The sequence below is a fragment of the Microcebus murinus genome, chromosome 6 (genome assembly GCF_040939455.1).
Source record: "Microcebus murinus isolate Inina chromosome 6, M.murinus_Inina_mat1.0, whole genome shotgun sequence".
NCBI classification, from domain to species: Eukaryota; Metazoa; Chordata; class Mammalia; order Primates; family Cheirogaleidae; genus Microcebus; species Microcebus murinus.
Window position 1 is genome coordinate 11,811,025 of NC_134109.1, and position 6,508 is coordinate 11,817,532.

Below are 6,508 nucleotides of genomic sequence, written 5' to 3' on the forward strand. Positions count from 1 at the left end.
AACTTGGAAATGATTGCTGGGCAGCCAACTATGAAATAGCAATTCAGTGTGAGTGGGAGGTCAGATATGCATGTTATCCACGTATGTGGGCGGTACTTACAGAGTTGGGAGTAGGTAGAGTGATTAGTGGAAAAGTTTAAGGAAGATGAAGAGAGGGCTCATGATGAACTTGGAGGAACTCCAGCCTTTCCAGGTCAGCTAGTAGGAGTGGCAGCCAAGGCAGCCTACCAGGCAGAAGAGAACCACCAGCAGGGTGTGTTTCTCAGAAGGCCAAGCAGGGGCTGTTTGGAAAAGAAGGGAATATGATCTTTCAGTAAAATGAAAGAAGTCAAATACAAGATAGTTCATACATATGCTGCCAATTTGTGCAGAAGACAAGAAAAAGACATAAAGGGGCATGGGCAATATAGGTAACCTTAACACTTGTACCTCCATAATACACTAAAAAAAATTTAAAAATTTTCTGTGAGAGACTATGAGAATGTTTACAGGACTGCCTCTGGAGAGGGGTGTTGGCAATCTGGGGTAGGGAGGGGGGACTTCTCATTGTATCCTTTTTGTTCTGGTTGGATTTTTAAATGATGTGTATGTATTACTTTTTCAAGTTAAAGGTAAGGGATTAAGACTCAATTCTGCTCCTCCCCAAAAGTTAACTCTGGCTGCGGCTCAGAGGTTTTGGAAGATCAGGCCCCTAAGACGCTTTGGGTCGGCCGCGGGGAGAAGGCGTGGGGTAGCAAGAGCAGGCTGGTGCCCGGCTGCGGAGAGAAGCTGGGTGGGGCGGGTGCACATCTGAATGGGAGACGGGAAGGTGGGGACTAGATCTGGAGTCAAGCTCTGGAGTAGCTCAGTGGTCGAGAGGACGGAAACTGAAGGGGTCATGGCCACAAGGGGACGTCGGAGCCACCCACGGAGGCTGGGTGGGCTCGTGGTTATTCATCGTTACTAGCCAGCGACACCTGCCATGCCATGGCCTGTCATGACAGACCTCGTCACATGCTCAGGCTTTTCCTCCCACTAAAAGACAGCTGACCCTGTCGATGAGGAGGAGGTCAGGTCAGCATCACTTGTTCTTGAGGACTGTCTCAATTCCCACTTGTGGCTACCTTCTCCGGGTGTCCAGAAATCATTCTGCACAGCGGCCGGTTTGTTTTGGAATCCTCTGGGAAACACCTTTCAGGTCACCAGACCGTAGTGTCCAGAATGTACCACCCCCCACCTAAAAGTACAAAAGGAAATGAATCGGGACTTTTGGTGTTTTCTGCCATGTGGGCCCCTGTCCCTTTCTTGGTTGTCCTGTGCAGATAGACAGCCGCTTGCTCCAGGCCCCCAGGTTCTGCCCATTCTCACTTCACATTTGCTCTGCTCCCCCCCCCCCCCCGTCCGAGACTGTTCCCTGACAGGGTGGAAGTGAGTTGCGTGGTTCTGCCCTCCCTGACAGCAACTAGCCTTGCACTTAACTGTCCTTGGCCTAAACTGGCTTTGTACATGACATTGATGACATCACTGGGGCTTTTCATGGGCCTCACCTCAGTCTTTTTTCAGCTCACTGTAACCTCAAACTCTTGGACTCAAGTGATCCTCGTGCCTCAGCCTCTGGAGTAGCTGGGACTACAGGTGCCCCCCCACGCCCAGCTAATTTTTTTCATTTTCTTTTAGAGATGAGGTCTCAATATGTTGCCCAGGCAGGTCTCAAACTCCTGGCCTCAAGAGATCCTCCCGCCTCACCCTCCCAAGGTGCTGGGATTACAGGCGTGAGCCACCCGGCAGGTCCCTCTGTCTCCCTACCTCTTGCCTACGAACCCCTTTTCAGTCTCTGAAAACTGGTGCTCACCAGTTCCTCACAGCCACGTGCACGTCCTCAAACACCAGCTTGTGCCCTTCCGTCAGCATCAGACTGAGACGTCCTCCTCAGAGGCCTCTCCAGTGCTCTGAGCCTCTTGCAGAGCCCAGGACTTGGGGCCATGGTGTCTTGTCTGCAGGCTTTGGGGAACCTGCATCCATACAGTCTGGTGCCAAGGGTACTGTGGCCACTCCCAGCTGGTGGCAGGCCTTCGGAGGAGCCTGAGGGCCTGCTGGGCGAGGTCCTGGCTGTGGGACCTGCGGTACATCCCCTAACCCTCAGTCTCCTCATCCTTAAAACGGAGGTGACGTTAGCTCACTTACTGAGCGCTGGGTACGGACTTTCTGTATTTGCTCACGGTCCTCACGTCAGCCTCAGCAACAGGCCTTCTTGTTCCCATTGTCAGGTAAAGAAACTCCTCCTCGACACCTGCCTGCAAGGGCTGCTGCACGTCCTCGGGCTCCTCCTGACATTGGTACACTCTGAAGTCCCTCATCCTCAAACCTATCTAGCTGTGGGAGTATGCTCCATTTCTGGAATCTTCTATCAGATGCACCGTAAATGCCTCCCTACCCTCTGTGACTGAACTAAAAGTAATTGTGCTCATCTCTCCACGTTCTGGCAGATCCACCCAAACCCTTGAGGAGTCAGTCCCTGGTTAGTGCAGGTGTAGGTGACCCCAGAGAGACTTCAGTGTCCCCCCAGCGTCCCACCAACCCCCAGGGGCTGCTGGGACTGTGCTCTTTGCAACCTTGCAGTCAATTGTCCCCTGTGCCTGCCACTCCCACTCCCCTGTGTCACCCACTCAGCCCTCTGGACTCCAGTGGGGGTCCCTGACCCCACCCACGCTTCCACACCCTGCTGGGGTCCCTGCGCTGCCACCACCCCTTCCTCTTACTCCTCCTCCTCCTCCTCTCCTGCCCCCTGCCCCCGCTGCGGCCCAGCTCGCCACATCCACTCAGCCTCTCCCAGGAACTGGCTCCTCTCACTCCTTCCACGGACTCCGGGTCAGGAATGGCGGTGGGTGATGGTCTCCCTCTGTCACCCCCAGTCACTCCTCTCACCCTGAAGGCCTTGGCTCCAGCCTCACAGTGTCCCCGCTGTCCAAGCCCTGCTGTCACCCTGGTAGCAGCCTGGGCCGTATCTAGCCCCCTCCTCTGTGACACAGCCCTCCCCTGGCCCCAGAGGGCTCCACCTTTGAAATCTTACCCTCCCTTCCTGCTCTCAGGCCAGATCTCCTCCTGCCGGGTCCTCCCAGATGCCTCTCCTCTGTCTTTCCGGCCTCTGCCCTCCACGGGTGTCAGCCACCTCACCTTACTCAGCTTGTGACCCATCGTCCTGGCCAAACTCTGTCCATAAATAGTGGACACGTCCATCTCCTGTGCTGGTAGACTGAGGACAGCCACATGGCCCCAGCCTCCTGTGCCCATGGCTGCAGCCTCTTGTGGCCTCAGCATGCCTGGCCCTCGGGGTCAGCCTGGCCCTGTTCCCCCTGGGGCCACTTTCGCCCTCCCCTCCTCTCCAAGCTGCCCCCAGCTCCCGCCTCACCCTCCACCTCTCTGGGCAACAAAGGCCTTCAGATGAGAGTCGCTCCACATTGGGGTCTCAGACCACGCCCTCACCTGTCCTCCCAGCGCCCTGTCTGGTGGCCAGGTCCACCCTCCTGCCCCACCACATTCTGTCTTCTCCCGGCTCTTCCTCTCACGAAGTCGGCCCCACACCCCAGCGCCTGCAGCGGGCTCCCGGCTCCCGCTGGGGCTGCTCTTCTCAGCCTGCAGCTCGGCTTCCTCTTTCCCAGCTTGTCCTTCCGCGCTGCTCCTCCCGGGCGTCTGTCCGAGGCCCTCTTTCCTCCTCACTTGTCACGTCCTCCCCAGAGGAGGGTCATTCATCTCCGTGGCTCGTTACCGTGGGTGCCGCTGACTCCCAAGGGCCTACCCCAGCCTCGGCCCCTGGGCCTCAGACCTCTCCGCACCCCTGCCCCAGGTGCCCAGCGGGGACCTCCAGCCAACCCGCCCCCGTTCCTCACTCAGCCTGTCCTGTGCCGGGACAAAACCGTTTGTTCCTCCCATACTCTTCCTCTTCAAAGGCCTCAGCCTGCGACTGGGAGGGTGGCGGTTCCATGCCCAGTTTCCTACTAGGACTCATCACACACGCTGCCGTCTCCCCTGGTGGCCACGGCTTTGATGGATTCTTGTCCCCGAGAGGCTCACACAGCACAAGCTCCAGGGAGTCAGCAGCCTCCCAGCAGCTCAAGGGGGGCTTGGGCAGCAGCCCCCAGCCTCCCAAAGGCTGCCAGGCCGCAGAGCTCTGAAAAGGGCAGGAAAGACAGTCCCCAACCTCACAGCATTTATGGTTCAGTGGGGAAGACACAGATACTAGCAAATAAACTCACAAATACGTTATTACCACCGCGGCCAAGTGCTGTTCCAAAGTGAGATGGCGATTTGAGGATTAGCCACATCATGATAGGTTCCCTCTTCCCCGCCCGTAATTAAGAGGTCCCTGAGTGAGAGGGGACGCTGGTCAGGAGTCCTCAGTCAGCAGCATTTGACCTGCAAATGGATGAAGGAGGGCCCCCGGGAATGAAATTAGTGACTTGTGACTCTGCAGCGTCTGTGAGTGAACCGTGTAGGGGGCGAGCCCATCATTCTAAAGCAGCTCCTTTCCCCGATGCTGCCCCGTCCTGTGCACAGCTCCAGGCCCGCTGACTGGGGCCAGGTGTCCTTGGGTGGGGGGTGAGAAGTCCCTTGACCCACACATGGGGTGCTGTGACCTTGAGATGGCCACCCCTCCGCTGTGTGCCTCAGCTGGCCTCCTACAGCGGGAACTGAGTTGCCCCTGGGTGAGAGGACGGAAGGAAATGCAGCCCACAGGCCACGGGGTTCATCCCAGGGGCTCGGGGCACCCAGCGGCCTCCCACCCAGCGGCCTCCCTCACTCCATGAACCGCCCCTTGAGTGACAGGAGGCCAAATAAACAGTTGCTTGTGGGTCTTTCGCGATTGGTTCATAGCACTCCTGGGCAGCTGAGTCCAGGGGCCTTCAGGCCTAAGGCGGAGGCAAGAGAGGGAAGCCAGGCCAGGCGCGGTGGCTCACATCTGTAACCCTGGCACTCTGGAGGCCGAGGCAGGAGGATTGCTTGAGACCAGGAGTTAGAGACCAGCCTGATCAAGAGCAAGACCCCATCTCTACTAAACATAGAAAAATTAGCTGGGTGTGGTGGCACAAGCCTATAGTCCTAGCTGCTCAGGAGGCGAGGCAGGAGGATCGCTTGAGCCCTGGAGTCTGAGGCTACAGTGAGCTATGATAACGCCACTGCACTCTAGCCCAGGTGACAGGGCAAGACCCTGTCTCAAAAAATGAAAAAAGATGAGAAGCCGGGACATAGGCAGGGCCATGTGGGAGGGAAAGAGAGTGGCAGGAACCATGGGCCCCACACAGGAGGAAAGATGGCTGAGGGAAAGCCCAAGTGGGGTCTCCCAGTGGGGGAGTCAGGGCAGAGCTTTGAGCAGGTGCCAGAGAGGACCGTGAACAGCCCCTACTCCCACCACGCAGGACACACTGGGAGGCGGCCAGAGCAAAGATGTGGATGGAAGGCTAGTGGACAAGTCTAGGAGAGGCCTCCGGCCTTTTTCCACGGGAAAAGAAATCAGGGCTCAGGACAGCTGGGAATGAGTGCTGTGCGAGGTAGTGAGTACTCTGTCGCTGGGCTTCAAAAGCAGAAGCCAGGGACCTGTACAAGTGTTCTCTGCTATGGATGAGTCTATTAGTTGTATGAGCTTCAGACAAGGCTTGATCCAGTGGCTCAATGCCCAGAATCACCAAAGACCTGGCTTCTTTCTCTCCTCTGCCTGCCAGGACACTGGCTTCCTCCTGAGTTTGGCACCCCTGGCACTCACAGGCTTTGTGCCCGCAGCTGGAATGGGCATGGCTGATGTCTATCAACCACATGACAGGTGGAGGGGCGGAGAGCTAGCTGAACATTGCAGCACTGCCCACAAGAGCATGGAGGTGTGGAAGCCGACAAGACCAGTGCCCTGTGAGGGTCCTCTGCACAGGGAGGGACTCCTGTCCTGAGAGAGGGGGCTGGGTGACTTCTCAGCCCTCTTCCCATTGAGGGATGCTGCGATTGGAAGTATGGAGCAAACACCCATCTAATGCCCACTGGTCCATGGGCAGAAGTGAGGGGCCTGTAGGGGTTGGTGCTGGATGCCCCTCTGACCAAGGCTGCATCTGGCAGCAGCTTCAAGGTGACCCGACTGGGAGGTGGCCTTGCTGGCTCCCGGGCTTCTGCCAGGTACGTTTCCTGTAACTCTCACCTTCCCCAGAAGGCACTCTCCTCAATGGGGCTGGCCTAGGCCCCTTCCTGGCCCACAAGACTGCTCTTTCAACTTTCTTCTGCTCTGCCAGGGTCCTTTAAGGGAGCTGGGCGCACTGCGGTTCCCCTGGTGCTGATGACTACACGGCGCCGACTACGCTGTGCGGGCGGCTCCGGGACTACACAGAACGCTCCTTTCCCCTGAGTTCATCTCACCAGGGTGATGCCCCCAAGTCTGTGACCTTCAAGGAAGCAAGAGTTGTGGGGAGGCCAATGATGGGCCTCTACACTGGCTTCTGGGTTGTTTTTATGTTTTCTTTGGACATAATGGCGACCGTGTAGGTGGAGCTCA